An 18002-nucleotide genomic window follows, 5' to 3' on the forward strand; every position below is an offset into this window, starting at 1 on the left:
CTGGGCTGGCAAATCCTGGGTCAACATTCCTTCACTCAAACATCAGTACCTCTGTGACCATGTCATGGAAGCAGTGGGGTGGTCACTGGACTGCTGTGAGGCTAAATAGGTCCACCTAAGAATTGACATGTGCACTAGTGCTCATGGCCATCAGTGTGCATTGGGGTATGTTGCCCCATACCTACGCTCCTCAGCAAAGCCCAGGACAGCAGCCACCAAACGCCATTTACCAACAGACCACCTTGTGTTTGGAAGGGTTTGACAGCAGGTCCTACAGGGGGGTTAATCTAGGTTGTGGAGCATTGTCTCACTCCTCAATGTTTGCCAAAGGGCTCTGTGGCGGGTGACAATGGATTTATTGTTGCAGCTGCTCTAAGGGTCGGCAAACCCTGCATGTGCCCTTCAAGTCTTCCATCTTGTGGTGACCCTCTTCATAAGCCAGTACCCGCCACTAGATGACGTGGTAAGTGTCACCCAGAAATTCTACGCCCACTTTAGTTGCTCCAACAGTACCTGGAACATGTTAGGAGAGCTGATGTCTTGACAAGAGCTCGTGTACTGAGAACTGCAATTCTAACTAAGTGGAATTCACCCCTCCACGTAATGCAGGAGAGTTTGTGAGAACAGTGCAATACAGTGACCAACTAATGCAATGGCCAGTGCTGACAACTGGATGGTGCCCACTTAAGACAGACCTAGTGGCATATGCTGGACAATGTTTGCCCTTTGCAGCAGCAATTTAAAGAGGCCACCCAGTGGGTTAACCTGCCATCTACATTTCAGATGCCAACTTTTCACAGTTATTGTTATTGTTACTGTTATTGTGCTTGTACCGCGCCAAAACCCATAGGCATCCAGGCGCCGAGAGAGCAGAGTACAGTGAATCAAAAGACTACCGCAGAAGTTTACTCTAATTGAAAGGATACGTTTTTAATTGTTTTCGGAAGGCAAGAAGATCTGTTGTCTTGCGCAGGGATGCAGGCAATGCATTCCATGCCTTGGCTCCCTGGGTCTGAAAGGCCCTTCCAGAGCCTCGAGAGAGTTTCACCCGGTGCTGTACCAAAAGATAGCCTTCAGCCGACCTGAGGTTTCTTTTAGGCTGGTAAATGCTAATGACATCCTTAAGGGAAGCAGGAGCACTACCAAAGATGCATTTATGACATATGGTTATCAATTTAAATTGAATTCTGCTTTCCACAGGAAGCCAATGCAATTTTTTTTCTGGCTGCAGTAGTGGGTTCTGAGCGCTTCATTTGGAAAATGATGCGAATGGCTTTGTTTTGTATTTTTTTTTCAGTCAGCTCTAGGGTGCCACATTCCCAAATCACACTCTGGCAAATATGTGTATTTGATTCAATGTTATAGTTCAACCCACCACCATAGAACCCAGCACATTGTGTAAGGACAACTTCACTAGAATCTGAAACAAAGATATTTCCCTTTCACAAAGCTTTTTGTGATAGTTTTATCTAATAGTGTACCGAAGTGAATTTGCCAGAATAGTGGTGACAGTTACTTAGCTGATCATTGGCCTTTGCCATTAGTTAGACATGCAAGCAGTTCATTTTATTTGCAAGTGTGTACTGCCTTGCACTTTTGATGTATCCTTCAGTTAATGTTACAAAGTGGTGGAATTTCACGGCAGTGACTTGTGATCTTGGGCAAAACTGTTCTCAGATCTAGTTTACACTATAAATGATTTTCTTGACATTTTGACACATGATGTGCTAAAATATGTAACAATAGAGCAAACAATTGTCTGGACTCACAATTATGCACATTGTAGATATTGTATACTGTAAGAGGATTCAATTCAACACTACAACTAAGTCAATGCCTAGTCTGGGATACTGAATGGAAACCCTTATTGATATATCTTTATGTCCAGTTCATGCGTTCTGGATGACTACTCCTATATAACACCCCTCTCTTGGAATCCCCCTGACTCTACTGAGCCAAGAAGTAGTTCTGTTTTTTCAAGTTAAAAGGTTTATTTGATAATTTAAACAATAGATATATATATCACACTTTATAATAATTTAATAATTGAATATCACACTGAATCTGAGCAGTAATCAATAATGGATAGTCTGGCACTAGCACACTTCTTTATAATCAATGATGAGTGGTTATAGGATGGATAAGATAGCAACAATACTTTATGGTTTCAAATGGATGCAAGGTGGAATGAAAATGCAGTACAGAAAATACGCAATATGCTTTCAACAAAACAATGTAATCACTTTTCTCTGGCAATGCCCTCCCCGTTTTATGCAATGCAAGGAAATGGAAGGAAAGCACACAGTTCTCAGAAATGCAATCAAATGTAATTCAGTTCACCCCAGCAAGCTTACACTACAGAAGTTTGAAACACAGGCCCAAAATGCTTTTATAGGTGCTGGCAATGAAGTGAAAAATATGCTAAAATGCTTTGAATTCCCTCTAGAGGTTCAGGGTGAGTGAAATATACTTGGGATGAGTTCAGGCTCACTTTAGCAAGGATCTAGGAGTAACTAGCAGGTTAAACGAATTTTTGGCAAATGAAAGCAAGAAAACTTCTGTTTTCACACGTGGAGAAATTTGCAAATCGCGGCAAATTCGCGAGTGCGTTTTTCGCGATTGCGGCAAAACTATAGGGGTAGGAATGCGGTTCGTAGAAAAGCCACGATTCCCAGCTTTCAGAGGAAAGTTACTGCAAGTCTCTAGGACAAACGGTCACGGAGATATGAGCGATTAAATAAAGGTAGTTTTTCGGATTTGGAATGTTAAAATTCAAAGTGACAAGTGACAGTTTTGCAAAATGACAAGGTACAACTTCTAGGAGACAGTTCTGGTTAGATTAAAATAGATTGAATTATATTATTTTAACTAAGAGATTGGTTCTACACAGTTCTGCTAGGTACTCACAATATATTTAGAAATTAATGGGCCTCGCCGCGGATCTGGTCAGGTTTTAGACTGGACTCTGGTCTGGTCTCGGCACTTCACAGTGATCTGGGTCAGTTCTCTGGTTCTGCTAACAGCGGTCTGGGTCAGCTCTGCTCTCTCTCTGGTTCTGGATATTGATAGATTTGAAGTCTGGATCTCTGGATGTGGATAGATTGAAGTCTCTATGTTGGCTCTCTGAAGGTTGATGGAGGTAAAGTATGGATTTTCCCGGCAGAGCGTCCCGCAGCAAATGGATTTGAAGGTCCCTATCTGTCCTGACTGTCTGCTTTTATGTGTTTTGAAAATGGGTGTGTGTGCAGCATCACTAGGCTCTACCCCTCTCCACTTGTCATTGGCCCCTTCCTATTCTTCCCCTTGATTGGGGGAATGAAATGAAGTGTCATCATGATGAGGTCTGTTTATGATACAGAGAACCCACCCCTGTCAAATTACACACAATCTATATTTTGACCCAAAAGACATATTTGCACAGGCACACATTTGTTTAAAATTACATGCACCAATCACATATCACAGGAGGTATACCCTGTCCAAATCTGCTCTTCCTGGGAGCTTGCATTCAGAAATGGCAACATATTTCACTTTTTGGTCAGGTTACCAATATCAGATTCTTACTCAAATTTATACACATGTGCGCAAGGCATGCAGGCATTGATTGATGAAGTATCAGACTTTTCACATGCACACATTTTAAGTAATACCCTCTTAACTGCTAGCTTGCCCCCAGATCATGCCACCGGTTCTAAAAACCTCTTAAAATGTGGGCAGAAAAATCACAAGAATTATGGTATCATTTAAATAATTATGACAAGTCCGTACTATGAGTTATTCATCTTTTTCTAAAACCATATTCTGGCTACAGGGGTGTGTCTTTTCAGGTCACATGGTACAGAAACCAGTCTTTCCACTTTCTTCAAGCTCAGCCTCTGCCTCCAGTTTCTCCCCCTCCCAGTTTCTGCCAAGAGGAAGCCATTTTTATTACCCCTGCAATAAACCTTCTGCCTGGGCCCTGGAAGGCTCATTGTTCAAGAGGAAGCCATTTATGGCCCCCATAATAAAACATTTGCCTGAGTCAGGACAGGGCTTTGTTCAATTTCCTGCAGAGCCCAGGTAATTCAATCAGAGAAATGTCATATCCCTTTTGGTGGGAGCAGCAAAAGGGCAGCTAGGCCTGGGAACACAGCTGTTGTGCAAGTCTCATCTCCTGTCAGGGGTAGCTGGTGGGCAGAATTCAGTTCCTTAAACCAGGTTTCAGATAAAATGTCACTTTTGTTCCCCAGTTTAAGTCAAGACAATTTTTTACATATGCAGCTAGGATGCTGATTCTAAATTTAAACTATGACATTTCAACAATTGCAACCTATGTGACACTCAAAGTAGGTCACTCATTTCTTTTAAACATTTAGATTTTTTAGTGTCTTGCAGTCCAAATTTACTTAAACTGCTGAAATCCACAGCTCAGCCAGTCTTGTTATAAACCTTCAAGTCACTTCAGAATATAACTTTACATTGGATCCACCTCTCAGTAAGTCTTTCTTTGGCATGTTTTGGGTTCATCTATTCAGTTTTACACATATAAAAAAAATCTGGTGTTGTTTTAAAACGCCGGCTTTCTGATAGTGGTGAGTACTGGTACTGCACCCATTTTTGGGATTTAAGAAAATGAGTTTCCCACAATTCTAGGTTGCTTTTGGCAGTCAGCATTGCCATTCCCAATGGTTTCAGACTACTGTGTGGGTAGTCCAATGGTGGTTTTAGGCAGTGCCCTTCTGTGCCCATAACATCGGCAAAATGGGTGGCAGCCTATTCTTCATGCACTTCCCTGGGCATTTTCTGGGAAGCTCTGGCCATCATGATGTTTTCCATGTCAGTACTGCACAGCTTTTGAGGTAGGGCTCGGATGCATGGGTAAAAACATCCCACAAGCCCCCCTCTTGCGATGGCCATTCGGTTTCACTGATGGAACTCGCAAGACCGGGGATGTTTCCTCATCTTCTTCCAATAGATGGCACAGTTCAGCATCTTTTCCTCCATCCGGTCAGATCGATCGGTTCTCCTCGCCGGTCCTAATGGGAATATTGGGCGGTACCCTGGGCCCCCCGCGTCTCTGCTCCCGGTCTCCAGATCGTCCTCCTTGGCCCGTCTCCAGGTTTTCTTTCTCCTAGGACGACAAAGGAAGAGCGGCAATACCTATTCATAGACATTTTTCCCCCACCATTGATATAGTGGGGTGGCATATGAATTTTAGAACTCAACAGATATGCACATGCACATTTTTTTTAAATTAAGAGACAGGAACACATAAAGTTTAGAAACACAGAATTTGATAGGCTATATGTAGGATCTTTTAAGTTAGAACTGAATTAATCTGAGACAGTACCCTCTAGGATTCCAGAGGATTCCTCCAGTTGTTGCAGAGTGTGCCTGGGATGGCAACACTTCAACTGGTTAATGTGCACCCACTTGTCTTCCCCCTCTGCCAAACCGCCTTTGGGGATGCGGATCTTGTGGGCCACAGGGGAGATTTTGTCTATAATCTCAAAGGGTCCCTTCCATGTAGGCAAAAATTTTCGCTGTTTGGCCTGGTTCCTTTGGAAATTGTATAGATAGACCCGGTCCCCCACCTGATATTCCTTCCTGGAAGTCTTCACGTCATAGTGGGTCTTCATGCTATCAGCTGATCTTTCTAGATTCCGCTGAGCATAAGCAAAAGCATGTTGAAGGTGTTTCCTTAAATTCTCCACATACTCATGAGTTGTGGAGGCATTTATCAGTGTCTGCTCTTGGGTCCTGTAGAGCAAATGCTGAGGAAGCACCATCTTGCGCCCAGTCATCAACTCGAATGGTGACATTTTGGTTGCAGATGAAGGGGTAGATCTGATGGCCATTAGGACCAGAGGTAATCGGATATCCCAACTTAGCCCAGAATCTGCCACAAACTTCTTTAATATGCTCACAATGGTTCGGTTATATCTCTCTACTGCCCCAGAAGAATCTGGCCTGTAAGCAATGTGTAGCTTTCTCTTGACCCCCAGTATCTCCCACATCTTTGTCATTACTTCACTGGTGAAGTGGCTACCTCTGTCTGACTCAATCCTTTGAGGTAGACCAAAACGGGAAAAGATGTGGTTAATCATCAGGGCAGCTGCAGTTTCTGCCTTGCAATTTGGGGCTGGGAGACATTCCACCCACTTGGTAAACAAGCATGTCACAGTCAACATGTACTTATTCCCCCTAGCAGAGCGAATCACGGGGCCTACAAAGTCGATTTGTAAATCTGACCATGGCAGGGTCATCCCCCTTTTTTGGAGAGGCGCGCGGTGCGTGAGGGATGATGGCTGAAATTGTGCACACACAAGACACCCCTTCAAGTATTGGTCAATGTCCTGCCCCATGTGTGGCCAGTATGCAACCTCTCTTAAGATTTCCAGTGTTGTGTGAAACCCCCTATGACCGGCGGTGGCCGCATCATGGGCGTGACTTAACATCAGGCTTCAGAATGAGGTAGGAACCACCCACTGATCGTGGCCAGCTTTGGATTTCCTTACCAACAAACCGTCTTGGATCCGGAACATTTTTGGACATTTCATCAACACTCTTAGGTCCTCTTTCCCAATGTAATCGGTATCCGTCAGGGGAAAGTTCTCAGGGTCCTCAAGGTGTTGGTAAAACTTACCAATAATTGGATCCCCTTTCTGAGCTGTAATTAAATCAGCATCAGGGGTCTCCTTACTCCATTGTGCAATTGAAAGATCGTTGTGAGCATTTGTCTGGGACCTAGTGATAGCAGTGACCTGGATTTCCCCCAACAGGGACTCAATCTCAATTAGATCCCCTTGGATGGCCCCGGTTTTGGCCAGCTGATCAGCTAAGTCATTTCCAGTTTTGTCTGGTCCCTCTACTTTGGAATGACCCTTGATCTTTTTCCAATAGATGGTCATCTCATTCGAGGTGACCAGATCATCAATGTTTTGGATAAACTTCCCATGTTTCAAGGGTTTGTTGTTAGCACATAACATGCCTCTGGTTTTCCAATTAACCAGGTGCTCCACGAACCTGTTCCGTACATAATCCGAGTCTGTGATTATGACCAGTTCGTGGAGATGATGCTGGACAGCAGTGAGGATGGCCTGATGCACAGCCATCAATTCTGCCACCTGACTACTTCGGGGACCAATTTTGTATCCAGCGGAGGGTTCTGGGGACTCCTTCACCCATGCATTCCCTACGCCAGCCACCAGTTCTTTCTCCCCGTCGTTGTCAACATGGTACGAGCATCCATCCACATAGACAGTGGGCATTCCCTCACACTTGTCCTCTTCAAAGACTTTGTGGGGGGAATTAAGGTATGCCTCCGTGTTGTCCTTGATTTTTAGACTTTCGTCCTCGAGACAGTTTTCTCTGGCACAATCATGCAAGTCAGCCAGACCTTGCGCGAGGGGACTCTTCTTGTTTTGGCCATATCTGACCTCCACAGGAAAGCCTTGCATTGACAGAATCCAGGAAGTAATTTGGGAATTACTCACATTTCCGGCCCGGATTCTATCACTTTGGAGATATTGCAAAGGCTGGTGTGGAGTCTCCACTATGATGTGTTCCCCCTGGATAAACGGGCGGTAATTCTTCAATGCCCACACCGTTGCCAGGAGTGCCTTCTCACAATCGTTGAATTTTTCCTCCACAGAGGATAAAGTTTTGCTCGCATAGGAGATTACTTTATTGACCTTGTCATGCTTTTGGTATAATACTGCTGTCAAGCACGTATTAGAGAACCCCGTCTCCAGGAAGAACTCCTTGTTTCTGACAGGGTAAGCTAGGCAAGGCGCTTGTGAGAGGCTTCTTTTGAGTTGTTTTACTGCCTCGGCTTGTTCTGGACCCCATTCCCACTTGACCCCCCCCCTTCAGGAGATGAATCAGGGGTCTGGTGATCTCTGCGTAGCCCTCAATGAACTTTCTGCTGTAATTAGTCAGTCCAAGGAGGCTCCTTAGTTCCCGCAGAGTTGTGGGGTCTTTCAGTTTTTTGGAGGGCTTCCACTTTCTTTTCCTGGGGACAGAGACCCTGAGGAGTAATCTCATGCCCCAAGAAATTAACACGGGTTCGACACCACTGTGCTTTCTGAAAGGAAAGTTTTGCTCCGGCGGCCCTCAACTGGGTCAGAACATAACGGATCTCCACTATGTGTTCCTCCACGGATGAACTTTTGATGAGGACATCATCTACATAAGCCAGGTTACCCCTCGCACCCAGGTCGGGCATGGCCTTATGTAGGAAAATATTGAACTCATTACCGGAGTTAAGGTATCCGAAGGAAGTCCGGGTCCATGTATACTGCTGGCCCCCAAAGGTAAAAGCCAGCTTGTATTGGTCCTCCCTACTGACAGGCACAGTCCAGTATCCATTGGTCAGGTCTATTGCAGTGAATACCTGTGACCCCTGGATCTGGGCCAGCCCTTGGTCAATGTAGGGCAGAGGCCATCGGGAAGTATGGACCCGTTTGTTGAGCTCCCTGAGGTCGGCGCAGAGTCTCCACTGGCCGTTTGGCTTCAATATTCCCAGCACCGGATTATTGAAGGTGCTGTGGACGGGACAGATTATTCCCCTGGACTCAAGGTTCTTAATTATTTCAGTAAGGGACTCCATGGATGCGAGAGGCAAACGATATTGCTTCACAAACACTGGAGTCATGCCCGGGTCCGTGGGGATTGTTGTTATGTGGATGTCAGTGCGGCCACAGTCATATGAGTCTACCGCAAAGAGATCTTGGAAATCCATGAAAACTTGTTTCAACTTTTGCTTTTGTTCCAGTGTCACACAGGCATCAGCTAGGTTGACTCTCTCTTCCACCATCTGCCTGAAGCCTGGAAAGACTTCTGGTTTGGCTATTTCAGCGGCCTCCTCCAGCTGGGTGGAGAGGTCCCTGGTCAGAGTGCTGATTTGGACTGGAGGCTTCAGGTGGGAAAGGCAGCCCTCATGGACCTGGAAAATCACCTCATCCCTCCTGAAGTCACAAGTCACATCTTCCGTACCATAAGGGCAAGAAGTGTACACCAGGAAGTTCCCCCCATGCCGGGTAAAAATCCTGTCTGGTGTTGTATTGTCATCACTGTCACTGTCAAAGCAGTCCTTGGGGATTGGCCCTAACAGTTCATTACCTAAATCTATGGAAAAATGTTGGTCATCAACCGCCATTCCAATAATGGTGCCTGCGGCTAGAGTAATACTCTTTAAGTCGCTGTTATCCACCTCTATTGGAATGGTGTCATGTTCTATGTTGACTAATGTTGTTGGGTTTAGCCCTAACCCTTGCTGTTGGAGAGAAGCATTTAGATGTATGTAAGCATCAGGGTTTTGCAAATATTGTCCTCTTTTAGCTTTCACTTCCAGGGAGAATTGCCGGGTCCTTTCTGGGATGGTGACTTCCTCTTTGATCTGAATTTCAACTGCATAAGGTAGCAATTGAGCTGACCTAAATGCTTTTTCTGGATCATCAAAGCCCATGGGATTATCCGCTAATCGGGACCAAGCTTTGAAGTTTATTAGGTCCAAACTAATGGCAAAGCGATTGAGAATGTCACTGCCTAAGTAAAAGGCGGCAGGGACGTCTCGCACGACCCAACAATTATGGACTATGCTCTTGTTGCCAATGGAGATTTTGAGCATACACCTGCTTGGCAGGAGATGTTTGGAATTAGGTGCTTCCAGGTCCATTTCCCATTTGTCTATCAGTTTGAGTGTGGGAATGGCTAGATCTTTTGGGAGTTGGCGGAACATGGCTTCACTGATGAAGCTCTTACCGTTGTTCACACACACTCGGGTGAGAACAGAGTCCTTCCCATCATTTAACTGAACAGGGATGAACAACTGCTCTCCAATTTGCTGAATATCAGCGAGGCTCTGAGCTGATTTCACATCTTTCTGGACTATAGGAGTGGGAGTTTCTGATTGTGGATTGGTAAAGAATTTCAGGGTGTTTCCTTCCAGTGTGGAATACCACCTTAAACTGGAAGGAAGGTTGATTTTCAGAAATATAGAGGACCCTCCATCACCAGTCTGTTGTCCTACTGCTATTACCGTCAAGTCTGGAATTTGGCTATTCTGGAAGTGAAATTCTACTTGGTCAGATTTTTGTTCAACCATGTGGCAGGTGCCGTTTAAACTAACATGGTTGACACTCTGTTTTAATTTTATTGGTCGGCTGGTCTGGGTCCAGAGGACCTTGTTTACGCAATCTATTAAGGGTGACAACCTCCTCAGGAGATCATTCCCCAGTAAACAAGGGGTGCCCTCTGGAGTCACTACTATGACCGGGTGTTTCACCTTGTGTCGCCCGATCTTAATGTCCAAGTCTGCAGTCCCCTCAACAGGAATTTCCTTCCCGTCAAAGTTCTGCAGTTGTCCAGGAAGAGAGGTGAGAGGAATTTGGTAATTCTCTCCCCTTCCTGCATTCAGTTCGTCAAAGGCCCTTCTGGATAGAAGGGTAGCTTGAGATCCAGTGTCCACCAGTGCCAAAATTGTACCCTGCCCCTGTACTTGTACCGGGGCATAATATCTTCCCTCCTTCTCCTCAAGGAGGCACAGATAATGCACATTTTTGGACAACTGGTGGGCTAACTTTCTGGTTTTGGACATTTCAAGAGAAGAAATTTGGGCAGAATTCTGTGGAGAGCCTTGGGAATCTGAAAGAAAAAATTGGCAACTGGAGATCAGAGCCATTGTGGGTTCCCCTGGCTCCGGTTCCGGGCCGCCCCCCCCTTTTTGGAGGCAGTCACCAGGATGGGTTTGTACCAGGGGATTTTCTTGCTGTTGGTTCTGGGATGAGATGGTGGGCGGCGGTAGCTCAGTCTCCACATCTCCCCAGTCTGGATTTGCATCCCTAGGGATCCATTTTTCTTTGGGAGGAGTTCCCCCATCCCTGAAGGAGAAGATCCTTTTCCCAGGATCCTCTGAGGATCCCTCTCCCTCAAATTGGAAGATCTGTACCTCCTCCTCAAACTGTGTCTGTTTGGGTCTTTTGTTTCTCCTACCCCCCCTCTGCTCCTTAGGAGGCAGACTTTCAGGGGCAAGAGATTTTGTTTCCGGTTCCTGGGTTTCCAGGGGCTGTTTACAAGTGAGGAAGGAAGCTTCCTCCAAGGCTTTACCCCCCTTCCCTTTGTGCCTCCTCCCTGGGAACCGGTGTGTTATCGGGGTGCTGCCCCTGTCATTGTTCTGGAGCACCAGGTCCAGAGTTTGGGGCATTCTGTGCCGGCATGCCCATCTGAGGGTTCTGCTGCGCCCTCAGTATGTGACCCAGATCCCGCGCCATGTTTTGAACCTGGCGCTCTAACTGGGAAACCCGCTCAGGCTGATACGGGGCCCTGTTTTCTCCCCTGGGCTGATCCCGGGAAGGGTAGCTATCCCTTCTTTGGTAGTACCCCTGGTTGGGAAGATTTGGATACCCCTCCACCCTTGGCCTCCCCTCTCCCGGATTCGGTTGTCTGGGCTCAGGGAATTGGGGAAAGAAGGGTGGAGGATTTTGGGGCTGGAAATTGGGTGGATATCTGGGGAAAAAGTTCTGCCCAGGATTTGGAGAATTTCTGCCCTCTTGTGGGAAGTTGGGAGGGAAGTTCCCTGGGTTAGGTGCTTGGCTGGATCCCCCCCCTTGGGCTGGAGGAGTCCACACATAACCCAGGATGGGTCGATTACCCTTGTAACGGGGACTTACATAGTCAGCAGAGCGAGGGACCCCATTTGTGGGACTACCTCCTTGACTCCCTGTTTGTGACTGGCCCGAGGACCTTCTGGGCCTAGCATTATTAGGTGCAGGTAGGTTTTTAGGCCCCCCCATCTCCAAATTTAAAACGGGGGTGACCTTTACCTCTGCCACCTTGGCAGCAGCAGGGGTGTTGTTGGCTTTGGGGTTTTTGGGCGCATTATTTTTATTTTCTATTGGCTTCTGCACCTCATAGATCCGGGTCGCCTGTTCAATGACCCAGTCTAAAGATCTTTTCTCGTGAAAATCCCTCACAAGCTGGGTCATTATGTATTTGGGCAAGGCATGGAAAAACGTATTAATAAATTCTCTGCTATCCGTGCGCACCCTTCTTGTGGTCTGTGCAAAAGCACGCTTTAACTCCTGCACAAACTCTTGTGGGGCCTGATCCTCCCCACATTGTTAATTGTAGGCTGCCTTGCGAGCCTCTTGAGGATTTCTATGAGTAGAAAAATGTTTCAAGATGGCCGCCTTATAGGTGGACCATCTTAAATGATTTTGGTCCTCCAGCCCCGCAAAGAAACTGAAGTATTCCGGGGAGAAGGTCCACTTTACATATTGAATACAGCTTTGGCTGTCCTTCAAATGGAAAGTCTCCATCATTTGCTCAAACAACTCTAAGTGCTCCCAAACAGAATACTTGGCGTTCTTATGATAAGGCGTGATGACGCTCCTGATTGCCTTAATCTGCTTTAAGGGGTCCTTAAGCAAGGCCCTTTTTGTCTTATTGGCCCTTTTGGTCCGGGTAACCCTGGTCCATTCATCTTCTGACTCAGAGGCACTGCTCCCAGAGGTTCCCGTCTGTTCTTCCAGGTTTTCCCGGATTCTGCGAGCCTGGGAATGGCTGGCAGAATGTGGGGACCTGGTCTCCTGTGTCCTGTACCGCTCAGAGGAGTCTTCAGATCCCTCCTTGCTGTCAGGATTTGATGGGTACCCCCCCCACTGACCTAACTGGGCAGAGGTTTTCAGGATGCCCTTAATGGGCCTACTCACCTGGGGTTCCCCATCAAATTGCACTGTGCTTGGGTGCCCATACCCGGATGCCCGCCCCTCCATTCCTGGGTGGTACTGGCCTATGAGCACCATGCTTCTGGCTAGATAGTAATCTGCCATCCCTGTGGCCCTGTGCTCATGTGCACCAGGGGACATGGGGGTGGCAGAGTCCAGGGACTGAGAGAAATAAAGGCCTCTGGTACTAGGGCTCCTGGGGTTATGCTCAGGAGTTTCTCTTTCCCAGCGAACCTCATCTCTATCCGCCCCTGCTCCCTGTTGCAATGCAAGAGCCTGCGCCTTCAGTTCCTCAGTTAAGGCCTTACTAGACTCTATCAGTCTCTCCTGCATCGCTACCTGTTGTTGGAGTCTATCATTGTGCTTGCAGAGAGCCTCATTCTCTCTCTGCGTTTCCTGATTGGTCCTGGAGCACTGGGCCAGTCTTTGCTGCAGGAGGGTTACCTCCTGAGCTGTGTCCCTATTGGCCTGCTCCTGTCTTGCCAGAGCCTCCTCCGCCCTCCTGGTGTGCTCTAGCAAGTCCTGGTGTTCCTTTTGGAGGTCACCCAGTCCCTGGTGGGCCAGGTGATTTTCTTCCATTTTTCTCCTTAAGTGGCAGACTTCCTGGCCTAAGGCGTCTCTATCCTGACTAAGAGCCTGCATTTGTGCCGCCAGGTCGTCCCTCTGCCTTTGAAAGGCACCAGCTTTCTGGCGTTCTTCATCAAACTCTGCCTGGGTATCCAGGTCTTTCAAAATCAGCTTGTTGCTCTCTGCCTTCACTCTATCTAGATGACTTTGCAGGGTGGCTACCTGCTCCGTGCATGCCCTGTTAAAGTCTAATTGTTGCTCCAGCTTTTTCTGGCTCTGCAGTAGGGAGTCCAAACCTTCTTGGTACTCCTTCTGCAAGGCCAACAATCTGGTATCCTGGTCAGCCTTTTCCTGTTGCAGGATGTCCATATCCCTCTTTATTTTAATGATGTGCTGTCTACTCTCATTTTCTGACTCCTGGCTCCCCTGCAACCTCTGTTCAGAAGAGACCAGGTCAGATTGGACCTTCTCTAACGCCATCTGTCGCTTATTCGCCAGATCTTGGCTTTCAGTACATTTATCCTGCATGTCTCCCATATATAGGTACAGGTATGCGGCTATCCTAACCATCTTGTCTTGTTCATCCTTAGCTTTAGGAGCCATGTATAGTTCACTCAGGGCCACATGTAGGGGACCCTGATCTCCCCATATATCTGACCCTATTTCAGTGACCTGTTGCGTGATGGCCTGCAACCAGACCATGCGGTCCTGGTGAGTCCACTCACCTCTCTGGCTATTTTCATGTCTACTAAGGTCGTCATTCTAGAGATTGGTCTCTATCCTGACTTACAGAAGTTTGTATTTTATTTTTGCAAAACAGACCTTTTCCTTAGAGCGTTCCTTTGAGGAGTGCTTTACAGCGTAACACAGCGTGTGATCCGACCGGATATGTGTATCTGGTCAGCTGGCACGCAGTATTAATCTGCACAAGTGATAGATCTAATCCGGAATCCCGGACGAGCCCCCAATTTGTAAGAGGATTCAATTCAACACTACAACTAAGTCAATGCCTAGTCTGGGATACTGAATGGAAACCCTTATTGATATATCTTTATGTCTAGTTCATGCGTTTTGGATGACTACCCCTATATAATACCCCTCTCTTGGAATCCCCCTGACCCCACTGAGCCAAGAAGTAGTTCTGTTTTGCAAGTTAAAAGGTTTATTTGATAATTTAAGCAATAGATATATATATCACACCTTATAATAATTTAATAATTGAATATCACACTGAATCTGAGCAGTAATCAATAATGGATAGTCTGGCACTAGCACACTTCTTTATAATCAATGATGAGTGGTTATAGGATGGATAAGATAGCAACAATACTTTATGGTTTCAAATGGATGCAAGGTGGAATGAAAATGCAGTACAGAAAATACTCAATATGCTTTCAACAAAACAATGTAATCACTTTTCTCTGGCAATCCCCTTCCCCCTTTATGCAATGCAAGGAAATGGAAGGAAAGCACACAGTTCTCAGAAATGCAATCAAATGTAATTCAGTTCACCCCAGCAAGCTTACACTACAGAAGTTGGAAACACAGGCCCAAAATGCTTTTATAGGTGCTGGCAATGAAGTGAAAAATATGCTAAAATGCTTTGAATTCCCTCTAGAGGTTCAGGGTGAGTGAAATATACTTGGGATGAGTTCAGGCTCACTTTAGCAAGGATCTAGGAGTAACTAGCAGGTTAAACGAATTTTTGGCAAATGAAAGCAAGAAAACTTCTGTTTTCACACGTGGAGAAATTTGCAAATCGCCGCAAATTCGCGAGTGCGTTTTTCGCGATTGCGGCAAAACAATAGGGGGTAGGAATGCGGTTCTAGGTACGTAGAAAAGCCACGATTCCCAGCTTTCAGAGGAAAGTTACTGCAAGTCTCTAGGACAAACGGTCACGGAGATATGAGCGATTAAATAAATGTAGTTTTTCGGATTTAGAATGTTAAAATTCAAAGTGACAAGGGACAGTTTTGCAAACTGACAAGGTACAACTTCTAGGAGACAGTTCTGGTTAGATTAAAATAGATTGAATTATATTATTTTAACTAAGAGATTGGTTCTACACAGTTCTGCTAGGTACTCACAATATATTTAGAAATAAATGGGCCTCGCCGCGGATCTGGTCAGGTTTTAGACTGGACGCTGGTCTGGTCTCGGCACTTCACAGTGATCTGGGTCAGCTCTCTGGTTCTGCTAACAGCGGTCTGGGTCAGCTCTGCTCTCTCTCTGGTTCTGGATATTGATAGATTTGAAGTCTGGATCTCTGGATGTGGATAGATTGAAGTCTCTATGTTGGCTCTCTGAAGGTTGATGGAGGTAAAGTATGGATTTTCCCGGCAGAGCGTCCCGCAGCAAATGGATTTGAAGGTCCCTATCTGTCCTGACTGTCTGCTTTTATGTGTTTTGAAAATGGGTGTGTGTGCAGCATCACTAGGCTCTACCCCTCTCCACTTGTCATTGGCCCCTTCCTCCTCTTTCCCTTGATTGGGGGAATGAAATGAAGTGTCATCATGATGAGGTCTGTTTATGATACAGAGAACCCACCCCTGTCAAATTACACACAATCTATATTTTGACCCAAAAGACATATTTGCACAGGTACACATTTGTTTAAAATTACATGCACCCATCACATATCACAGGAGGTATACCCTGTCCAAATCTGCTCTTCCTGGGAGCTTGCATTCAGAAATGGCAACATATTTCACTTTTTGGTCAGGTTACCAATATCAGATTCTTACTCAAATTAATACACATGTGCGCAAGGCATGCAGACATTGATTGATGAAGTATCAGACTTTTCACATGCAGACATTTTAAGTAATACCCTCTTAACTGCTAGCTTGCCACCGGTTCTAAAAACCTCTTAAAATGTGGGCAGAAAAATCACAAGAATTATGGTATCATTTAAATAATTATGACAAGTCCGTACTATGAGTTATTCATCTTTTTCTAAAACCATATTCTGGCTACAGGGGTGTTTCTTTTCAGGTCACATGGTACAGAAACCAGTCTTTCCACTTTCATCAAGCTCAGCCTCTGTCTCCAGTTTCTCCCCCTCCCAGTTTCTGCCAAGAGGAAGCCATTTTTATTACCCCTGCAATAAACCATCTGCCTGGGCCCTGGAAGGCCCATTGTTCAAGAGGAAGCCATTTATGTCCCCCATAATAAAACATTTGCCTGAGTCAGGACAGGGCTTTGTTCAATTTCCTGCAGAGCCCAGGTAATTCAATCAGAGAAATGTCATATCCCTTTTGGTGGGAGCAGCAAAAGGGCAGCTAGGCCTGGGAACACAGCTGTTGTGCAAGTCTCATCTCCTGTCGGGGGTAGCTGGTGGGCAGAATTCAGTTCCTTAAGCTAGGTTTCAGATAAAATGTCACTTTTGTTCCCCAGTTTAAGTCAAGGCAATTTTTTACATATGCAGCTAGGATGCTGATTCTAAATTTAAACTATGACATTTAAACAATTGCAACCTATGTGACACTCAAAGTAGGTCACTCATTTCTTTAAAACATTTAGATTTTTTAGTGTCTTTCAGTCCAAATTTACTTAAACTGCTGAAATCCACAGCTCAGCCAGTCTTGTTATAAACCTTCAAGTCACTTCAGAATATAACTTTACATTGGATCCACCTCTCAGTAAGTCTTTCTTTGGCATGCTTTGGGTTCATCTATTCAGTTTTACACATATAAAAAAAATCTGGTGTTGTTTTAAAACGCCGGCTTTCTGATAGTGGTGAGTACTGGTACTGCACCCATTTTTGGGATTTAAGAAAATGAGTTCCCCACAATTCTAGGTTGCTTTTGGCAGTCAGCATTGCCATTCCCAATGGTTTCAGACTACTGTGTGGGTAGTCCAATGGTGGTTTTAGGCAGTGCCCTTCTGTGCCCATAACATCGGCAAAATGGGTGGCAGCCTATTCTTCATGCACTTCCCTGGGCATTTTCTGGGAAGCTCTGGCCATCATGATGTTTTCCATGTCAGTACTGCACAGTTTTTGAGGTAGGGCTCGGATGCATGGGTAAAAACATCCCACAATGCCCAGTCCTCAGTGCATGATTATAATTTGATTTCCAGTAATTAGATGTATTTTTAACTAGACCCATCCAATAACTTGTTAACACCTAAATCACTTTTCTATGATTTGAGGTATGAGATAAACCTCTGGGATGAGATGTCTAGGTGAAACTGAGGAGGTTGTGGGAGGTCCAAGCCGTGGGACTGTTTGAAGAGAAGCAGACCTCAGCAAAAGGCTTGCTTTTCATCCAAAGGAATCATCATTTTAGTCACGTGATGCTCATATTTCTCAGCTTGCCCTGCTACTGAGTTTCCAGACACCTTTGTGACGATGCAGGTTTGATGATTGGTGGCAGGCCAAAACCGCAGGTCGCGGGTCAGTTCTCAGCTAAGTGCATCGCCCCACAATGTGCTGACTCTGGTGTATTTTGGAATGAGATCTATCCAACAGAGTACATGACCATGAACTGTCTGGTGATGCAGAAGCCGGGATACTGGAACTTGATCGACTCTCAACCTTCCGACTGTTTCCGCACATTGTTGGAAGTTGAAATAAGAAGGGGGGTATGGAGTACCTACAGGAATATTTCCTTTACCCATGATTTATTTAAAGTCAAGGGGTCAACTTTGAAACAGCCTTAGCGTGAGCCAGCAAACTGCTGACTGTGGTCATTTGCAAGAGTCATATGTACGGATGCCCTAAATAGA

The sequence above is a fragment of the Ambystoma mexicanum genome, chromosome 13 (genome assembly GCF_040938575.1).
Source record: "Ambystoma mexicanum isolate Mex_15411 chromosome 13, UKY_AmexF1_1, whole genome shotgun sequence".
NCBI lineage: Eukaryota > Metazoa > Chordata > Amphibia > Caudata > Ambystomatidae > Ambystoma > Ambystoma mexicanum.